At 33.6% G+C, this 23,677-nt stretch overlaps 1 pseudogene; it reads right to left on the bottom strand.

Annotated features, from left to right (window-relative positions):
- Positions 1–11,867: 11,867 nt before the first annotated feature.
- LOC102592357 (uncharacterized protein At4g17910-like) lies at positions 11,868–23,575 on the bottom strand (annotated as a pseudogene).
- Between the last annotated feature and the right edge of the window lie 102 nt (positions 23,576–23,677).

Genomic DNA, 23,677 nt, shown 5'->3' with positions numbered 1-23,677 from the left:
AAGTTTCAAAGACCTCCCACATAAACTACAGTTAATTCAGTTGAGAGTCCTCAGATAACTTTAGTTATTCCAACCATGAACAAATGTATGCTAGCAATTTTAGTTCCATGGGCTGTAAGGTGTGCGGGAGATAAAGTTTCATTCCTCATTTCATATTCATACATGAGGCTTGCGTTAAAAAAATGGACCTTAGAACTAACTCAATACAAAATTAGCTCATGAGGTGACTGGTGAGTGTTTCGCAAGACCAAATAAGTAGACAAATAACTCACCTGTCAAACCAATGTGGGGTATCAAGTGAAATCATAAAAGTGTAAGTCCATGTCGCCTGTCACCTGTGTGTGGCCTTCTTAGTTCAGCTTAATGGCTTTAATAGAAGGATCAACATGGCTTCAGGGGAAATTGCCTTTGCAACTACATAAATGGGATAAATCACCAATTATTTAAGATAAAAGTATAAACCACATAAAATTTAAACAGAGATAAATGGAATATGAAGAATTTGGAGTGATTTTGGCATTTAAAAGCAGTTTATTAAGCTGAATTCACCGTGTAATTAGCCTATGTGAAGTATATAAATATCCCAAAAGAGTACAAAAAATTATCTCACACACAACAAAATAGATAAAAGCGCCTGATTTTTAGTTTGTGGTCTGAGTTGCTTAAGTTGATAGAGAAAGAATTCACAATCAATAGCAGCTGGCGTTTCGAACCAAATACAAAAGGGGCGGCCTATAAGCCTAGCTTTTAAAAACGAGATTTTCATGCATATAACATGAAATACAGTGATGTTGCACAGTGTTGTTGCAACTACAAATATAGCGTTGAAAGATCCATTAGAGATTCAAACATTCATATATTTTCTAAGCCACTTTAATAATAATTTTCATGTTCATGATCTGATAGGAAAACATCCATTCTTGTAGCTTTCTTTCATCAGGTCATCAACTCTAACTGATGGGAATAACTGATCAGTAAACTTATAACTTTATACTACAATCAATTCCTTCTAAAATGATGCCTGCACCCTTTTAGCTCTTTTATAATTTGCATCACTGTAGCCTTCCAAATCCTTGGAATTTCTTCCGTATTCTCTTTATCAAACCAGTGATGGAAACATCTATTCTTCCTTAAGATTACACTCCTCAAGGAGATTGCCAATGCTGAAACCACCCTTCTTCCCTTTAGAGAAATCTATTAAAAGAGTAAAACATACTGGTACATCAGGAAGACTTGCCACAAAAGTGGTGGCTGTGAGTGATTTGCTCAACAAAGTATACAAGCTATTGTGGTTATCTCGATGATTCGCTTAGCAAAGTATACAAGCTATTGTCGTGATCTCGATCTAAGTTAATCCTCTTTCTGTTTAGTAGCTTGTGCTCATAAAAATAAGGAACTGTGTCGATTTAGTCCCAAATTGTCTCTAGAATTTATTACGCATGAGATTATATCTAACGTCTATCGTAAAACAAAGGAAATAATGTCAAATGTAGCTGCTTTTCCTATCCCAAACTCTTACAAGGCAGAGGACAACAAAAATGCTAAACGTCGTGACCTATATATAAAATTAGGCAAGCTAACAAAAGAGAGGTTGTCTTCGCGAGAACCCAAACCAATAAAACTCAGTTGAGCAAGCAACTTTTCTTATCTTCTTTTTCTGTATCAATACCCACTTTTAATAGTTTAGAAAGCTGATTTAGCTAAAAATATGGCTTCGTTCAACTTTAAATAGCCAGATCAAAGTACAAGTTGAGTTTCTATGGAAGGAAAAAAAAAATCCACTCATTTATTTTATCCAAAAAGTATATATGGTAAAACATAAAACACATAAGATTTATGCCTGCTCAAATGCGGAAAAACCCTTCACACAGTGGAGTTTGCTTGAAAGCAGAACGATCAGATGCACAAATTTCTAACTAGCTTAGGTGGATAGCGAAAGCTTTGATAATCAATAGGAGCTGCGATTTGGAAACAACTCCGAGAGGGACGGCTCATACACATAGATTTTAAAAATGAGACTTTTGTGAGAATAGGATGAAACACAGTGATGTTACGTTGCATGATTCATTGAATGTTCCAATAGGTTTGCATCAACTCTCACCAGGTGTATGTTGCTGCTTGGGAAAAAACTTTGTTTTTAATTATTGTACAAAGTCTATATATTCACTTCTACCATTGGTAGCTAATAGTTTGATCTCCTTCTTTTGATCTGCCCTTTTTGTAATGCAGCTTCTTCGTTCTCGCTTTGTGTTTGTGTGGTTGTATAGGCTTCTAATGCTTTAATTTCCCTGCCAAAACTGAATTTATGTCAGTATTACGTGCATTTCCAACTTTATAATATGAATACTTCTTGCCGATATATTTATTATTCCGTCTGATTATTAATAACTAATAGAAAGACGCCATTGAAATGCCGAATAAAAAAAGCAAATAGATCCAAACTCTGACAAAGCAGACGGCAGTAAAAAAAGCTAGACGTCATGACTTATATAAAGTGAAGCGCCCTACCAAAAAAGAAGTTGTCTTGCCGAGAACCCAACCAATAAAACTGGATTGAGCAGACAACATTTCGCTACTGACTCAACCATCTCTACATCTTCCCTCAAGCAGCTACATTCTGTCGAACAACATCCTATTCAGCGAGAAGATTGCTTATATCAATTTGAAATAGGTCAGAAAATTATATTGATATTTCTTTAGAAAAATATTATATAGATATATGCTAAATACATCTACATGACAGGCTCAACATTAACTGTTGATGAACAGTGTAATGAAAACACTATAATGACACAAACATCCATAAATTACCATATGTTGAAACCCGTTTCAAAATGTAAATTTTGTGGTGCAAAAAGATTTGAATATGAATCAGTGGGTTTCTGTTGCGGCAAAGGTGCTATTAAACTAATTTCTCACCAACTTCCATCAGACTGGCAAAATCTTTATCTACAAAATAACGAGAAATCAAAGTTTTTCCAAACTTTATATAAGAACCTACAACAACATGTTTGCATTCACATCTCTTGGAGTAAACTACGATAAAGATTTAGTGAAAAGAAAAAAAGGCATTTATACATTTAGAGTTCAGGGTAAGATGTACCATTTTATAGATGATCTAATACCAAGTGGTGAAAGAATGAAACATCTTCAGCTATACTATTTTGACAACGAAAATGAATTGAAAAATCGAATGGCATGTTCTGATAAACTAAATCAACAAATTGTCGAAACTTTAATGGAAATATTACAAGTTAATCCGTATTCTATATTCTTAAAATCTTTAATAAATGTTCCTCAACTATCTGATTTCTATATTGCTCTTAAATCTGATGCTGGTCTAAATCAACGTATATATAACTTACCAACTACATCAGAGGTTGCAGGAATATGGTTAGAGCAAAATATTAACAACCATATTTTCACACCTCATATCAGAATATATACTAAAAGTGATAGAAGTCAATTAGTACATTATTATTATGGATGTTATGATTCATTACAATATCCATTATTGTTCCCTTATGGTGAAAATGGTTGGCACTGTGGTAGTAAAAAAATTAAACCTCTAATTACTCATTCGGCTACACAAACACACTGTAAAAATGAACAACTATTGAATGCTAAAAATATGACCTCGATTGATGAATTTTTAAATTTAGAATATGAAATTATGCAGAAAGGTAAACAAAAAAGAGAAATTGTTTCTTGTCGTGAATACTATTGTTTTAAACTTCAAATGAGAGATGATGAAAGCATAATTTTGCATTCAGGTAGATTATTTCAACAATATGTAGTAGATGAATGGATCAAAATTGAAACTCAAAGACTTGATTTTACTTATTTTAACCAAGACTTCATAAGAACTGATGTATTAGGAGGGCTTTTGGATGTTCTACGTCATGGTGAAAGAGATGCTTCCCAAGTAGGTAGAAATAGAATAATACCTCCCAGTTTTACCGGTGGTCCTAGAGATATGTGTCGTCGATACATGAATGTTATGACTTTAGTTCAACATTTCGAAAAGCCTGATCTATTTTTAACTATGACTTGTAATCCCTCTTGGCCTGAAATTAAAGAAAATCTACTGCCAACTGATCAAGCACAAAATAGACCTGATCTAATTTGTAGAGTATTTTGAGCAAAGTTAGAGGAATTAAAAAAATATATATTCACCGCGCATATATTTGATAAAGTTGTTGCATAAATGTACACAATAGAATTTCAAAAGCGAGGTCTTCCTCATGCTCATTTTCTTATTATACTTGAAGAAAAATACAAAATATTAGCACCTGAAGCATATGATCAATTTGTTTGCGCTGAGCTATCAGATCCCAAAAGAAATCCTCATTTATTTGAACTTGTTCGTTTACACATGATACATGGTCCCTGTGGTACATTAAACCCAACATGTCCTTGTATGAAAAAAAAAAGGGTTTATTGTAAATTCAAATATCCAAAAAACTTTTGTGCACAAACAACTAAAGGCAAAAATTCATATCTAATTTATAGAAGACGAAATACAGGACAATCTATAAAAATTGGAAGTCATCTTCTTGATAACTCATGGGTGGTTCCTTACAATCCTTATCTGCTCTGCAAATTCAATTGTTATATAAACGTTGAGATTTGTTCTGACATTAAAATTGTAAAATATATTTATAAGTACATATGCAAAGGACATGATAAAATTGCATTTAATTTACACACCGATAACACAAATATAGAAATTGATGAAATAAAAGAAAATCAATCAGCTAGATGGGTATCCCCACCTGAAGCTACATGGCGTATATATGCTTTCCCAATTAGTGAAATGAACCCATGTGTATACCATCTTCAACTTCATCTCCATGGACAACAACTTGTATTTTTTAAAAGCACAGACAATATTGATAAAGTTATAAATAATCCTATGATAAAAAAAAACTATGTTGACTGAAATTTTTGCAATGAACAAAGTTAATTTTTGCAATGAACAAAGTTAATAAAGAAGCTATGACTTTAAATTTATTATATAGAGAATTTCCAAAAAAATTTGTATGGTCAACTTCATACAAAATGTGGACACGTCGCAAACAAAGAAATGCGATTGGTCGTGTCGTAACATGTCACCCAACTGAGGGAGAAATATATTATCTTAGGCTGCTTTTAATGAATGTAAGAGCACCTAAATCATATGAAGATTTGCTCACTATCAATGGAGAATATTGTAGTACATTCAGAGAATCAGCAGAGAAAAGAGGATTGTTACTTTGTGACAACAATTTAACAGAATGTATGTCTGAAGCGACGACTTTTCAAATGCCATCTACCTTAAGACATTTATTTGGTGTGTTGCTAGGTGATTGTAATCCAAATAATCCTAAAGAGTTATGGAAAAAAATTGAAAATTCAATGTCTGAAGATCTCAACAAATACCCAGGTCTATCTTCAAAAGAAGTTCGTTATAAAGTACAAAAGCATATTAATGATATTCTTTATTCAATGAGCCGTGATATTAATGAATTTGAGCTAATTCTAGAATTCATAAAAGCTTCTGCAATAGCTAAAGAGGCTAAAGATGTACTTTCCGAAAGAAATATAATTGTTAGTGAAAAAGATTTGCTATTACAAGGGCAATTAAATAGAGACCAACAAATAGCCTACAATACAATTCTGAATAGAGTTTTTTCGAATAAACCAGGGTCTTTCTTTATTGATGGCCCAGGTGGAACTGGTAAAACTTTTTTGTATCGTGTGTTGTTGGCTATTGTGAGACACCGAGGATTTGTTGCTTTAGCAACAACAAGTTCCGGTGTTGCAGCCTCGCTTCTTCCAGGAGGTCAAACAACACATTCCCGTTTTAAATTACCTATAGAAATTTATGGAAATTTTAGTTTCAATATAAGTAAACAAAGTTCATTAGCGTCTTTAATTCGAGATGCAAAATTAATAGTATGGGATGAAATTTCAATGGCAAAAAAGGAAATGATTGAGGAACTAGATTTGCTTCTCAAAGATTTAATGGAAACAAATATTCTATTTGGTGGAAAAGTTATTGTATATAGTGGCGATTTTAGGCAAACTCTGCCTGTTGTTTGTGGTGGTAAAAGAGAAGATTTTATTTCTGCAAGCTTACTTTGCTCTAAAATTTGGAATGAACTTGAAAAACTCCAACTGTCCGAAAATATGCGAGCAAAAATAGATCCTGCCTTCTGCCAATATTTGATGAGAATTGGCCATGGAAAAGAAAAAATAAACAGCCAGGGAAAAATTGAAATTCCGTGTTCTTTTATTATTCCGTTTACTGATGAAAAAAATTCCTTAAATATTTTATTCAAAGTTGTTTATCCCAATCTATATACATCTGCTTCAAATATTTCTTTTATTACTTTCCGCGCTATTCTAACAACCAAAAACGATTTTGTTGACGAAATAAATGACATGTTGATTATGCAATCTCCATCTAATATTAAAGTATATATTGATGTTGATGAAACTCTAGACCCAAAAGATCAATGTGAATATGAAGACTTTATGCATACTTTAAACACTCCAGGATTGCCTCCTTACAAATTATCTTTAAAAAAATATTGTCCAATTATATTACTAAGAAATCTAAATCCTTTGGTGGGTTTGTGTAATGAAACACGATTAACATGCAATGACTTTAAATCACATATTATCAGTGCCACAATTTCTAATGGTGATTTCAAAGATACTCATGTATTTATTCCAAGAATACCACTATTAACATCACAAGATGAAAAGATACCCTTTCAATTTAAGAGAACACAATTTTCAATACGCTTATGCTACGCTATGACTATTAACAAAGCTCAAGGTCAAACACTAGATTTTGTTGGAATTTATCTGAGAGAACCTGTTTTTTCTCATGGCCAACTATATGTTGCATTATCAAGAGCTAAAAGTTCTAACTGTGTTAAAGTATTAATAAGACCGCCAACAGTTGAGGATAAAAATGATTGTTGTACACATAATATAGTTTATGACGAAATTATTGCAAAAGTTTTTCTCTAAATTGATACTGCTGTAATTTACGGTAAAAAACTCCCCTTATTTTCTTTGACAATTTTACCTTTCAATCATTTTATATTATGTTATGCAACTCTGTTATTATCTATATTCTATTTGCTCATATTGTTATTATGCACTAACAACATCACAATATTATAATCGCAGATCATCTCATGGCAGAAAGATTAAGCATAAATGTTGTTACCAGCGAAACCAAAGAATGGATAGCTAAGGTGCAAGTCGTTGATAAGGGCCGACCTAGAGATAACCTACAAAAAACCAATAAGTATCAACTGATGATTCTTCAAGATGAAGAGGTACGACATTGCTTTCACCATATCCACTTACATTTTCCTTAATCTTCTTTATCTAGAACTCAATCCTCACTTAAATTTGCTTCGCAGTTACATTTATCCATGCCTAAGACATTTGTCATTCTCCATTGGTCTTCTCACTCTCTTCTTTTATAGCTCTGTTATTTCCTATTTAACTCACTCACTTTTTCATGACTAAAGCAAACACAAGCTCTATTAGTTGTCAAAAATCATTGTCTGCAGGCAAAATGGAAATACAATTCAAGTAGAATCCTGTCATTATTCCTGCAGACAATACTAAGACTTCAGATTTGACAATTTGTTTGAAAATGCTCTTTGCCTTCTGAAGACTTGATTTACTTTTACTGCCACTTAATATATACCTTTATGTTCCTGGCATACCTCAATGCTTTTCAATCATAAGGTGATATGCAAAATTAATGAGATGAAATGAGTTTAATTTTACTAACAACAGATACATTACTCTTTAAACTTCGTTCATTTAGTTTCAACTCACACGTGTTAGCTAAGCACTTCTATTTTTTTTGTTGTTGCCTTCTGCTCTTAGTTATCTCTTCTGTCATTTTCATTTATTGCTGCAGATTCTCAGCAAAATTCACCTAATCTTCAATGATTTACCTCTATTCCTCAAGTAATTTAAATGTAGAAACCAACAACTGGTTTGTATAGCTTAGCCATTTATGTAGTATTTTTGCTCAATAGTGTTAGCCTCAATGAATATTATATTTGTTCACACTTATTTGTACTTACAAGCAAATAAAGCTCAATAATACTGTTGCCATGGTTAATCATCTGAATACGGCAATAGTCCCTTTCTTTATCGGTAACAATTCGGCCTGCTACCGCCCCTTCCCAGAAATTTTATTATGTATCATAAATTGACTATCTTCAAACGACATTTGTCCAATGTGTAGCATGCCCCTTTTATGCATCTTTGAGCTATATTCATTGTTGCCTATATGCATTTTGAAGTTAAAACTTGACAATTTAAATTTTGGAAATAACCATGCTTTATACTTGGAAAAAATTCAACTTCTACAACTAAAAAAAAAACCTTACAAATTTTAAATTAAACACAATTTTGCTGGCCACAAAATAATATAATATGTGAGATTTAACTGATTCAATTGTATTTTATGTTTTCCATAGGAAACACAAGTCCAAGGAATTATGTATGGTAGCGATATAAAGAGTTATGCTGAATTGTTTCTTCCATACCATACCTATTTGATATCAGTTGCAAGTGTTACCGAATCAAACCATACATATGGAGTTCCAATCAACACTTTCCTTTGGGCAATTGACAAAGGCACTCTCATTGAACCAATAGAAGAAGTTGAGCCACCAGAAGCTTCACTGCCACCACCAACACCGCTTACTCTTACAATGTTCGACAACTTCCACCATCAACCTGAAGGATTAGAATTTGGTACTACAAAATTTAACAACTTATACTTCTCATTAACTATAATTGTCTAGCAACCTAAATTCTTTTCTAATTTATACACTACTTTTCTCCAAGATGTCCTTCCGATTGTGGTTAATGTCGCCTTACCAACATGTGCAGCTAATGGATCTAGAATTCAAAAATTGATTATAATGGTTAATCAGTAAGTATACATTTATTATCATTTTTAGTTTTTCTGTTCTTCTTTTGAAACTTTTATAACAAATTAACTGCCTTACAAATTGATCCTAACGGCTCTTCTAAAAGAAAAGCCGCTCTTAATCAAACCTTTTTACATTTGAATGAACAATACAAAACGTAAGCTAGAATGAAAACAACTTTGAATTCTCCATGTGCTGACGTCTCGAACTGTAATGGAATCAACTTTTAATATATTTTCCCCCCTCTATTGTAAGATGAAGAGTAGCTCTCTTCTCTTTCTATTAGAGCACCACGATAAGTTTTTCTCCCTTTTTCCTTTTTATTGTCCAATCTTCTCAGGCATCAAACTGTTAATTTAAGTTAAATTCATTACCTAAGTTATTGAAAAAAAACTAATCTTTAAGCTGAAAAAACTGATTTGAGTTGCATTTGTAAAGTAATTGTTGGGAAAACAACCAATCTTCTGGCTGAAAAAACTGTTTTGAGTTGCATCTGTGAAGTGACTATTGGGTAAAAAGCTTAATCTTCAGGCTTAAAAAACTATTTGAATTACATTTCTAAAGTAACTATTTGAAAAAAACTTATCTTTAGGCTGATTGCATACGAAATGATCTCTCTGCCAGCTCATATATAAGTCTGCTCCTTCGCTAAATAGATAAAAACTGTCTTTCTTTCGGTTAATGTCATTTATCAACTCTTTCATTTTGCACTATAGTTGTATTATGGTTACATTCTCCCAATTCTCCTCCTCCAATGGCTTTTTACCTCATTCAATTTGATTCCAATACTATCCTCTTTGCAAAAGCTGCCCTATGAAAAGCCTTACTACATAAATAGTATACATGATGCATGCCTTTGTTATCTTTTGACTCTACGTTAATCAACTCATTAAATATGGGAGTTCATTTTTTGACTAAAGATTTTGAAATGATTATCAACAAAATATTTGGAACTTTGCTTAAAAGGTAAATGCTTACTTGGGTCCTCCATGATACTTGAATCATACTTTGACATCAACCTTGTCATTTCCTCTTGTCCTACTCTACTTTCTCACTGTTCATTTGGTATCCAACCAATTCTCACTTTTTTTTGTGATGCAAAAGATTCAAAATGCACACCGTCACAAATAATGTGATAGATTTTATTATTTAAAAATAACTCAACTTCAAAAAATTTATTACTTTTAATAATATGTTTTATAGCCATACAAATAAATTATTATTTTTCGACTATAAATTTAAAAAATCTTTCATTATTAGATATTTCTTAAATTTCATGATTGATCAAACAATGCGACATAAATTAAGCAAGAGGAGTAATACGATGCGACATTCCAGCACTACTCTATCCCTTTGAGAAATGGTACAAGTTATAAACTATTTGGCCAAATCTTTGAAAGGTCACAAGTGCTTATTTTTTTTTAAAAAAAGTGAAGTTACTGGCCAAACTTTTGAGAGAAAATAAGTGTTTTCAAAAGGAAAAAAATGTAGCATTTTCCTAAAAATACTTTTGAGGAAATACACTTTAGAAGCACTTTTAGAAAACTTGATCAAACACTAATGATTGTTCAAAAGTGTTTTTAAATTTTTGTGGTCAAACACCGATGGCTTCTCATCAAAATTTCTTTTTTAAAAGTACATAAAAAAATACTTTTGAAAATAATCTAATTATAAAAGCTTGACCAAACATACTATTATTAATAGCTTGCTCACAACTTTCAATAATAATAATAATAATAAAAATAAAAATCTTCCCCTCTGAAAAGGTAAAAGAAAAAAAAAATCAGAACAAAAACTTCCTCAAATGAGCACTGCTAATTAGCGTCCTTTTAAAGCCTGCTGTCCCCTCACATCATCAAAACATGAAATTCAGTATTGGATCGACACCTTTGTACTAAAACAAATTTTGTTCTTAGCAAATGTTTGATAACCTGAATAACTGGGAGTTTAGTTAGAGAAAATAAATATTACAATTAATTCAACAACAAAATCTAGTTTTAATATATGTGAAAGTTAAAAAAATTCAATATAAAATATGAAATAGCTCCAGTTCTTAATCAAGCACCTACTACTCTTTGTGGACTATAGCATAGGGCAAAGGATTAGTCAAGATGCACTATTGTTAATGAAAATTAGAACGATACTTTCTAACGTTGTCAATAGGTACTACCTTGTTCTTGTCTGTCCATATAAAAAACTTAAATAATAAACATAACCAACCTTGTATTGTACATAATCACCAAAGGTCCACAGTAATAAAAGGTAAGGGCAAAACAATAGGAGTGACTCAAAAGGAAGAAAGAAAAATAGACAGGAAGAGAGAGGGGAAGAGGAATAGGTAAAAACTGCAGATGAGGACCATGTGAAAGTAGAAGCACAGGAAATGTCACCTTATCTGGAGAAGAAGACGAATGAATGGGACCATGGTCCAATTAAGCTGTCAGGCCCTCTCTGTATAGGGTATCCACAATCCATGTGACCAATCAAAGTTTTCTCTTCTAAAGTGGTAGATTTCAGCAATCATCTGCATTCAAAAACTAAAACTCTACATCTATTATTATTAATAAGAATAGTATTCCAACTTTCTTTCTTTAGACCCCCTATTTTCTTGGGGGACCCATGAATACCATTTCCTTAATGGGGCTTGAGTTTGGCTTTCTTTTTTAGCCATGGGCAATCCTACCCAGTGCATGCACAGAGAAAGCAAAAGAGGGATTGGGGTCTCACTCTCTGTGCTGGTTCCTGTCACATATACTCCTTTTGGTTGTCGTGGCACAGCAATGGCATATGATTTAGGCCGCGATCACATGCTCACGTGGGTACACCACGGTCATTTCTCTCACACACTTTCCACAGTGCATTTCTAATTAACAGAAATAGAGTAAACTGTAGGATAGTTGAATAGACAGGGGTAAGGTAAAATATATGATTGCTCAGTCAATGCCTCGATTACAGAATCTATTGTAGACACAGGATCTATTACAGGAATAACACTAAGAATAGTCATATGATGGAGGATGGGTTAAAGAATGAAATTTAAATTAGAGTACACACTAGAACAACCTCCACTACCAAAACTTCAATCGAATACCATAAAAATGTGCAACTGCTGCGGCAATAGATAAAATGTATGCATATCCAACCAAGATAGCAAGGGCAACGAATGGTGAGACAGAGAGGGTATCCATGGAAAGATTAGCCATTCCAGTTAGCACGTTAGCCTGCATGATTGCACAACAATTTTTTATGACTAATCATCCAGAGATCAGAGGTTGAACATAAACTCTTATAGAATGATGATGTCACCAACAAATTTTTCCTCACCAGAAGAAAAGAGCCCAGTAGATTTCGGTCGAAATATTCTATCAATGTAGCAACTTTATATCCAGGTACATAATCAGCAAGGGTTAAAACTGCAAAAACCTGAAGAGGGAAAACGTTGAATCATATGCCTAAACAAAAAAAATAAAAAAATGCAACATTATATGGATCACGCCAGCAGATTTCTGTATGAAATTATGCAGCATTACATTCCAGAGAAATTCACAAGTAATCCCAAAACTCTTCCCGGAAAAACAGGAATAATTGCTAATTAGTAAAGGCTTCCTCTATCCAGAAGTTCGGATTGTTCCCCTACCAAGAGTGAAATGAATCTATCCTTGACCAAACCGTTTGGAATGTGCAAGCAACATTTTGAAAAAGCAATACTCAGCTTGTGTAAGTGTTTAATAAGTTGAATCAGAAGAAAATTATGAGCATCCTGCTTCACCCAGAAATTTGGTCAAACAACCACAAAAAAATAAAAAAAATAAAAAAATTAGCTTTTCCACAAGACTAGTTACCAGCCAACCTTTAGTCCTTAGCTCAATGACATCCATTCTCTGTGGTATTACTCAAAAGACGTCCTATCACTAAAATGTGTGAATAACCCCAAATTAATTAACTTGTTGGAGAAATTTAAAGTTAAAAATTTCCCTTTCAAGTTGCAGGTTGATTCATGCTATTTAGTAAATAGTAATGAAACTCCTTGAGCTAAATGCCATTAATTTCTGGGAACTCAAATCTACTTTTGTTTCTCCATCTTTATCTCTTATTACTTCTTGTGTCTCCCTTGAAAGATTGGACTTATCAAGCTCTGAAATGAGTGGTAAATGATCAATCAATCAACTATCTTTCACTTCCAAACTATTTGGGGTCAATATATGACTAAATCTATTCCTCTCTATTTGTATCCATTTCATTTCAATACTGGCAATTCTCTAAAAGAAGTTCTCCAAGTCCTACACTTATTCCCACATTGACATACAAGTTTCTACAAACAACAACAATACACCCAGTGTAATCCCTACTAGTGGGGTCTGGGGAGGGTAGGAGACCGACCCTACCCCTATCTTTGTAGGGGGTTGTTTCCGATAGGCCCTTGGATCTACAGACAAGAAAAGAATTTGAAGCATGGTAGCAAGAAAATATGACAGCAAAATACTGACATACGAGTTTCAAGATTTGTCCAATCTTGTTCAACTGCATATCCATATTAGTTTGTGCATTTCTAAACATTCATCTTCTGGATATATTTCATTATTGAGACGGTACATTCACTTCAATATAACATTGTTGCTCCCGCAACCATTCTGTAAAATTTGCTCTTACGTTGTTAGGCACTGGATTCAATGAAAATCTCTTTGTATCTCTACCCACTGTTTTCACACTTGTAACTGCTCCTTTGAACTATCCTTTATCGTATTTATATTTGATATGGATTCTTTATTTTCGAACTACTTTACTGGCACTACCATATGCTTTCTTTAGATCACCGAATATCATGTAGATTTCCTTCTCTCTGTAAGAATTTCTACAAATCTCAACATGAATACTCCGCTGTTACAAGACTACCAGTCATGAACCCACTTAGCCTTACTTAATGTCCCTACTCTATCCTCATCACTATTCGAATGTTATATTATATAAGTTTAGCTTAAAATACATATATATATATTTTATATAAGTTTCATACAATAATAGTTCGAACATCTTTATCTCCTTTGTCTTATATATTGGAACCAAGGTACCCTTTTCCACTCATTTATTATCTTTCACTCCTTAATATAACATTGAATAGCATGGTTAGCCATCACTTAACCTCACCAAGGCACTTCAAAACTAGTATATCCTCATCATATCCTTTACTTCAACATAGGCTTATCTATAAATTCAGCTAAGGTTTCTATCTGTCACACATGTATGCATATCTACTAAGTCATCCTGGTAATTTGTATTGAGCAATTGACTGAAATAACCTCTCATCTGGCTTTAGTCTCACTATCTACTTTCAAATCTTGTCCAAAATCATTCTTAATACACTTGATCTAAGTTTTTCTGCCTTTGCACTCAGTCTTGAAATAACTGATGAGAGCTGACGTCAGAAAACCCATGAACTTAAAGACACAAAAGTACATCCATCCGCTAAGACTAACATGTATTTCTGCAAGCGCAAACTCCATTTACAAGTGTAGAACTGTTCGGAAGAAGAATCATGGATAGATGGAATGAGTAGCTACCACAGTCAAGCAAACAAAAGGAGCCACAGGGAATAGACAATTTCACATTCTAACTATGACAAAAAGAACTTTAATCAGCGTGTAAGTAGATAGAATAAAAGAGTGAATTATGGTCTTTAGTGGTATGAAAGAAACAGACTTGAAGGAAGAGTGCACGAAAACAGCTCAGAACATTCTTGAACACAATGCAGAAGAGGAAGTCCAGAACCATTTGGAAACAGAGACAATTTCTATGAATCTTACCTGAAGGTTCATAGCCAATACTACAGTAACATAAGCCAGGTTGCACTGTTAAAAGAGATTATTAGTCACATAAAACTAGACTGAAAACTAAGATATTTGCTATTGAAATTAAAAGAGGAAAACTCCCAGAGTAATACACTATACCATTCTGCGAGAAACCCTCTCAACATGCCTATCTAGCAAAACGGTCAACAACCTGCAACATGAAGAGGAAGCACAAGCTTAGAAATATCAGCATTTAAATAGCAAGAAAGCAAACATTCAGGAAGTGGACAACAAAATACTCCATAGCCGGAAATCAGACCAGAATAGAAGACAGATAATCCAGACTCTAATCCTTGCCCAATCGTTTGTCCTCAACGCAGCATCTCCAGGTTTTCCAAAGAAAAGATAGTTGCCTAGTTGGACACAAACAAGGTACAACCCCCAATAACCTGATATCAAAAGAAATAATTTGCTAAACCAAAATAACCAATCATCAAATAAAAATGTAAGAAGATTGTGACAAGAAGTACTGAAAATATTATGATAACCACCATCGACCCAGCTAAAGTTGATAATGCTCATACAATGAAATTAAATATCACATTTGGTTTAAGATGACTCCCAAATACCTTCTGAGAAAAGATGAGTAAGAAAATAGAAATAGCTAATTAATTCTTCAGTTAACATGTTTTGTTCTGCCTTGAAAAGAGAAGTCATCGTAAGAATTTTCACATCCTATTGAAAAGGGTATCCCAAGTAAGCTTTCTTTCCTTGTTCCAGAAATTTGGGGAAGAGCTTCAAAACTTGCACAACATTAACTTATTTTTTCCATCTGGAAAAGAACTATTTTTCTTCAGTGAGTCTGGCGGGCGTGTGTGTGTTGATCTGGATGTTCATTTGTCCCAAAATCTACAAACTTACCTGACCCCTTTGTATTCCACTATTGGCAATACTTGATACATGTGTTAGATTCAACAAAGAACAGACCCAATGGATCCCCAGTTCTTACTACAATGAAGCTATATTACATGGACCAGCTTGCAAGATGTGAATATGTGATTACTGCTATATTGATTACTGTTATATTCTGAACATACTGAACTTGTCCTTAGCATAATATTTTATTTTGATTGATAAGCATTTGGAATCCAATGTTTGCAATTTTTTCTACACATAGGTACCTTTTCTGCAGTTCTCCCAACCCACATCAGAAACATTCACCTAAGTCCACGCATTATTCACATAATTCTTCCATTTAAACAAATTAGCAAACCCCTGTATCCCATGTTAGGAAGCAGTTTACACGTGTATGCTAGACTGACCAAAGAAATACCCCACAAAAAAACTAAATAAAACCCCCACTTCTTGCTAAAATAAAGTTTCAATGATGAACTGCCCTTAATCTGATTACCACTATATTAACAACTAATTACGACACTTATATCTAAAAGTTTATTTTGATTTACAAGCATTGTGACCCAGAACTTTAAAAAGTGTACATATATTGGAACCATTTACTTAACTCCACCTATATGAGCTAGTCTCAAGTCCAGAAAAAATTAAGGGGAAAGTTTCATATCCAAGTCAAAACGAAACGGGGAACCAGCCGATCTCTTCTTCAAAGAATTTCCAAAAAGACACAACGACCATAAAACTGAACAAGCCATAAGCAAATGCACGGTGTCAAAGAGAGAGAGAGAGAGAGAGACTGCTCTAATTTCACGTCACCTTACCAAAAATGCTAAAAATCCCTAATTTGTTTTGACTGATGATGTCATGTCCTCGTTCATTTGAAAGAAGATATTCATTTAGCCCAAGCAACAGGATGACCTTATATACTGAAAGGACAAACAACATTATAGGCTTACCAAGCATATGAGAAGGTACCAAAATTCTAAGATGGGCCAAGATTACAATAATACCTACTAGAATAAGCCACCCCACAATTCCACAATAACTCGGTGAAAGATTAATTATCGATGTCAAAATTGCTACACCAGCAAGAATGAAAAAGAAATTCCAGTGCACACCATATTCACCAACGTGAACCTATGACGAAGGAAATGACTTCTATCAGTATTAAGAATGATATAGTTTGAAGAAATGCCTAGCAAATGCAGATGAAGAAAGGATCATAGTAGCTATGCAGGAAAACTACATGAAAAACATCTGTAAACACTGGTACAGATATACGATGCATTTAATTGTTCATACAAACAGAAACACACATAGCCATAGGTACGCAGTACTCAGAAAGAAAGTTTAAAGCTAGACGACTATGACGCTTGTTGAGGACCCTTCTAAAATTACCATTTTGACACAACAATATGATGAGAAAAGTTAACGATGATTGCTGCAGTCAAACATAGGAAAATAAGAACATTTTGACTTTTGAGAAATAGGAATGGAAAAACATCACAAAGATCTCCCCTTCTCTTTTCCTTTTTTGCTAAGGTGTTGCACAAAGGTCTCCTTTCCTGCAACATAATTATGCATTTTAATTTTGACACTACTATTGTCCTGGCTTCACTAATCGATGAAAGGGAGTACACATCTTGCCAGTAAAACATTGGGCAATCGTGTCTCCAAATTTCACAGTTTACTAGTTAAGAAAGTAACACGTCATTTTTAAGAACTTAATATGCAACTAAAAGAAAATTCAGGTTATAACTAATCATTGAGCATGCTATCCATACTGTACTGAATGAGGAAGGGACCATTCATAAACAAATTCAGTATAAAGAGCTTCTTCAATAATTCCAATTCGTGGAAAGCCTTGAAGTACTCTTCCTTTGGTAGATCCAAGCCAAAACCTACTTCTAACAACTTGTTGGATCAAAGTAGTACATTATACATTTTCCCCATCAGCGGAGGGGTTTAATTCTCGTTACACATGATGTGGCAGAAAAGATTAATTCAACAAGTTGTCTTGCTTGCATTAAGATATAAACTTGCCGTGCATAATTTCAAAGTTGAGATAAATTTGACAATAATCAGAAATGATACAACTATACTACGCTTCAGTCTGAAACTAGTTGCAGTCGGCTATATAATTCCTCATTAACCATGTTTCTACAATTAAATTCTTTTAGGCCGCACCCAAGTGGTTTGAAGTGAGTTGAGAACCATGAGATCTAAGGTTCAATTCCTGGCGAAGGCAAAAGCTTAGGTGGTTTCTCCTTTTTTGTCTAGGCCTGGGTGGTTAGAGTTACCCGATACCTATGCTGATAGGAGGTAGTACGTATCCCGTAAATTAGTCGAGGTGTACCAACTGGCCAGTTACGACAGTCATCACAAAAGGTCTTAATTCAGTCATTAAGTCCGTTTATTTTTTAGGTATGAATCTTAATTAATTGGATCTTAACCATTAAGAGCATTTTTATATTACAACCTCTTAATGGGTTTGAATAGACTTGAATGATTAAGATATGCAACAAAGACTTAATATCATTAAGATGTATATTTAAAAATTCCTTTTTTTATGACAAGGGAAACCCGCTGCCGCTACCCTTAAGGGGGTGCGCATAAGGTAAAAACCCCGCTCCTATGCAATAGCCTGCAAACCACACAAGAGAGGTAACCCGCACTAGACAAGCCCAGTGCGACGAGCTCAAGCCATTGGGCCACTCCGAAGGGTGTAAATTTAAAAATTTCTACAAAGATGGTAGTTCACCAATTCCATCCATTCACTGTTGTCGCCATCACTCACCATTATTGATTACCACCATTGTCGCCCATCATTATCTACCACAGAAGTATATATAAATGATAGCCAAAATTTCTTACGGGCCGTTTGGTTTGAAGTATTAGAGAAAACAATACTAGTATTAGAAATTATGCAATATATGATATCTTTAATTCCAACAAAACTACTCTCAGAATTACTAAGACGCCCTAATCAGTACTATTCATATACACCCTACTAAACGACCCCTAAAGAGAAACATGTCAGTTAAACTATATAGCACCATCCAGTCATCTACAAGAGGTAAAATCTCATCAATGGTCATGATAAAAGTTCAAATCGAGAATCATCACTTACGTTTTTGCAATTCCACGTGCTTGTCGTGAAACCAATGCATTTGCCACAATAAACGAACCTACTCCAATGTCCATCTGATACAACCACAAGGTAAGCATAAGGTACCTAATTCTAACTCCAGTTTACATTTCAGCAAAAGGTTCATCAGAAGTAGTCAGTTGACAGAACCAGGATGAAAAACCTAAACAAAAAGATGAATCAATGAAGTTGAGCTCAATACAATGGAACTGACTATAGTAGGACGGCATAAAAGTGAAGGAAAAATAGAGAGAAGAACTTTCATAATGACAACTTGCAAATAAGCATATGCTAGCGAAAAAAGCTACCTAGGATTTATTTAACATGTCAATGCCTAAAATGAGATAGAAAATGCAATTTTAAGAACTATACAAGGAATCTTGCTGTGTTTGGAACAACAAGAGAGTACACACAGTAATACTAATCAATCACATAGAACAACCCTGGTCTACTCTAGAAAACAATACCAATAAATCATCTCTTCTATTCCATTCGTTAACTAGAAAACAATACCATCAAATCATCTCTTATATTCCATTTGTTTCCTTTCCAGAAATAACCCTTAATATTACAATTATTTACTGTCACAATCCTTAATCTCTACATCTCAAAGAAAACTTTGCATTAAGAAATTTTTGAACTGATACAACCTAAATCCTAGCCAACAATGTTGTTAAAGGGTCGTTAGAACTTCCGTTTCGCCTTATAACTGAGCAACTGCAGATTGGGATGTTCCCAATTGCTCAGCCGGCGCTTCAGTGCACACATTAAGGTATTAGCACAAATATGGCAATAGAATACAGATAGTTGTTTACCAAGCCAGTACCGTAGGTCTCTGTTTTAGCATATCTCCTAGGAAATATCTTGAAGTCAACAGCCAGAATACATATGCATGTCAGAAAATTCTGCAGCAATCATACCTAAAATCATAAATAGTAACTCCGGCAATAAAAGGAAACAAAAGTAGATGAAAGCATAATGTAAATAATGGTTATTCTGCATACCATAGCAACCCTGTATGCAGATATTTGTCCTAAGAGATCGGACCCCCTCTTCCTGAGAAACAGAAAATCCAGATCTGCATTGAACATGAAATACCGTTACATACAATAAGCTACATGAAATACATGTAAACAGCTTCATGGAATAGCTGTAGAATTCTATGATTGGATTACCTTCTAGCTAAAATAAAGAATGTCACCAATAAGGTCATCCCAACTGCATTAGTATATGTCCAATCTGCCAGAATCTGAGATTGAATAGTTACTCATTTGATTAAGAATATCAAGCATTAAATCAAGTTCTCAAAACTTGAGATCATCTAGCACGCAAGAAACAACTACTTCATCAACAAATGACTAGAAACGATAACCAGTTTATACCTAAATCTTCTTTCTCTTTCCTTTTCATTCAGATGTTAATATAATAGAGATCTTTTCATCCATTTATTCAACTTGTTAAAATGAATCACAAGTATTGTTGGTATTATAGAACAGACAGAGAACACTTAGAGTTAAACATAAAATGACTGGAAATACAATGCAGAGGACATCAAGAGTCGCTGAAGCAAGATATGATCCCATGTTCTTCTTACAAACAACTGCATTAACGTTATCATCTTTCTTTGACAAGGTCTCTGCAAAATTAGGATCAGATGCCTCACAAAGGGGTGAAGTGAATACAGTTATTGGGCACATAATATGGTGAAACAAGAAAAGGAAATGGAAATAAAGTACAACTAACGTCACAAACAAAGTGTTAGGACTTCTTTCGTCAAACAATACAACTAATCAAACAATTATGAGTTTGGGCAACAGTGATCAGACTAAAACAAACGGGTCTTCAGGAAGTTCATTGACCACTACAGGATCAACACATTAGCAAAAGATTTTAGTTGTTGATAAATTTGAAAGAAGGCCTAATGTATCTGTTGCTCTATCCAAGAAAAACTTTTTTTTTCACTTAACAGTAGTACGAGTTTCACACCCAACTTCAAAACTGGGAGCTTCTTTTGGACAAGAGAAAGGTCTAGCAATTTCTATTTTAGGTGCAATGAGTATTAAATTTACACAGCAAGTAGGATGATACTACTATAATAGTTCTTCATGATCTCTTGAGAAAGGTCTCAATGATAGTATCTCCTCAATAAAGTGCATTTATTGTCAATTAGTTTCACTCAGAACCTTTTACGTGAGAAATAGACCAAAGATTATCCCAAAACTCTAGCTCCCAGTTTTATAGCTTCAAATATATCCCAAGTCCCGTTCACTTTACTCCAAACGGAATTCTAGAATGTTCGGCCTACTTCCTTTAAGTTTTCATACTCTTCCCAAACCAATCATTAGTCCCACATTATGTCCTCAGATTTACCCTCTGAAAGACCAAGAGACCCTCAAAAAGCATTTTCATAGACCTCAGTATAGTAGTGGCTTAGCATACTGATAACCTGTTAACATGTAGGAGTCACACTAATACACCATTCATTACATCTTGCCTAGGAGGTTCAGTTAGTTCAGATCCTCCCCTGCTTCAACATTTGCTGTTTTACTACTAACTTATCCAGAAGTATTTTGCATGACGGAAGAATTGCATTGACTTAGTTATTTCTTGTTAGTGGATTTAGTTAAGCTTTTTCTGCCCAAAAATTAAGAAATGGAATGTCTTTTTGGAGGATAATAAAAATGGATCTATAAAATTCTAGGACTTCAACTATTATTTGATGTAAAACGTAAATTAACAAAGTGGGATGATGAATTCAGAATACTGTACAGTCCTTTCTTTACTTTCTATAAGTCAAAATGTAACAAAATGATAACCTTCTCCTCTTCTTTCTTTCCAAACTGACTGCAAATACTCAGGCTCCAAATTAAAAAAATAAACTACCAAGTACCAAAACAAAAATTGAAAGAAAAGTTAGGTTCTTTATTCCAATCAGTCCCTCACCGGTGGTGGTGGAAGGTGACAGGTACTTGGTAGATTAGTCAAAGTGCAACAAAGCTAACCCGAACACCTTCATTACAAAAATAAATAAGTAAACGAATAATGTTTTCAAACCAACTATATCCATATAAACAGTTTGGTCTTTGTCACATTTAGCTAATGGTAAGAAAATAATACAAATACTTAATAAAAAGGAGGAGAATACATAATTTTTTCTTCTGTATCATTCCAATTTTGCCTGATGGCAAACTATTTAGGGCTCAAATACAAGCTTTACAGCATCTAAAATGGAAAAACCCGAAGAAAAAAAAAACAATTAACTAAAACTTAATAAGAAAGATGAATAAAATGTTATGACAGGAGAAAAATGATACAATGTTGTGCTATTTCACACCTTTTTTGGAACTGGAATATACTGAACGTAGAAAGAGGAGCATCTGAATCACAACACAAAAACAAAATTAAAACAAAACACATAATACCAAAATTTAAAAAAAAATAGCAATGGTTTCTTACCGAGAGAGTGGTAATGAGAAGGAATAACTCCATCATTGAAGTTCCTTTTAAATTGCTCACAGACCTGAAACGAAGTATCGAAAAGGCAATTGTTCAAAATTTAGATCATAACAAAGTGGAAAACAATGTAATTTATGGATTTGTTTTTCAAAGAAAATCGTAACTCTTCCTTGAGACGCTTGTTCGGATTGAATGTGTTCGTCGGAGAATCCATCGTCGGTGACGGAATGGCGAAGTTCGTTAATACCTGTAGTGTGTGAGCTGTTGCACCGGCGGAGGTTGAAATAGTTCTGAATCGGAACGGAGTGATATTTAGGAAGTAGTTCTGCAATTAAGCAAATCCCAAAAAAGAAATCTACACTATCTTTTTGTTTTTAGCCTTTTTTTTTATTATATATTTTTATATATTATATATATATCATTTATAAAAGAGAGTTAGGCTCGCTTACGTGACGCCATCACAAACAAGAATTTCCTTTTAATTTATTTATTTATAAACTTAGCCAAGTTGCAATTTTATTTATTTATAAACTTAGCCAAGTTGCAATTTTTATGAAAAGTTGTAACTTTAATAAAGAGTTGTGACATTTATGAAAAGCTGTGACTTTTTTGGAAAATTGCGACTTTAATGAAGAATTGCGATTTTTATGAAAGGTTGTGCCCTTTCCGAAGGGTTGCAACTTTTCCAAACAGTTGTAACCTTTTCGATAAGTCACAATAAACATTTGTTCACACTACTCTTTGTTTTCTATAAATAGAGGGAGTTCCTCTCATTTTAGCACAACGAAAATTCTGAACCTCCTTCTCTTCTTCTTTTTCTTCCCAATTAAATATTGGAAAAATTACCTAACTACACATCTTTTCTTTCCCTATTTCTATTATTTTCCATTTTAAAAAAATTACAAAAATCCCTTTTTTTTCTCAAATTCTCTCATTTTCAGATATATAACTTTCAATCTTCCAACTCCACTATTTTCCTCCATTTTTCATGCCTATAATCACTATTTTCAAATTTTATTCCCTTTTTAGAGCAACAGAAAGATTTTTCTTGTATTAGAATTAATGTATCCGAAAGGTACAAATTTTAAGGAATTATTGTAATTAGAAAAACAGTAGGGATAAAATGTAATTTACTTTTTACACTATGGGACGTAAAAAAAAGGGTAAATCACATAAATATGCAATAATAAGAAAATATTTACCATCTATGGCAATATAATATTTCTAACTTGATATAGCAATTATTTTGAATTAAAAAATGGTACAGTGAAAGCCTTTCTATCTCGCTTCTTTCCCTCTTTCTCTGCCATTTTTTCTCTTCCTTCTCTTCTTCTTTTTCTTTGAATTTTTCATTTAAAGAAATATCTTCAAATCAGTTTTTGCCCATATATCTCAATTTCACCCAAAAATAC

Source organism: Solanum tuberosum, unplaced genomic scaffold (assembly GCF_000226075.1).
Source record: "Solanum tuberosum cultivar DM 1-3 516 R44 unplaced genomic scaffold, SolTub_3.0 scf00144, whole genome shotgun sequence".
Classification (NCBI taxonomy): Eukaryota; Viridiplantae; Streptophyta; class Magnoliopsida; order Solanales; family Solanaceae; genus Solanum; species Solanum tuberosum.
The sequence above is the reverse complement of the archived record's forward strand: the minus strand, read 5'-3'. Positions and strand labels throughout refer to the sequence as shown.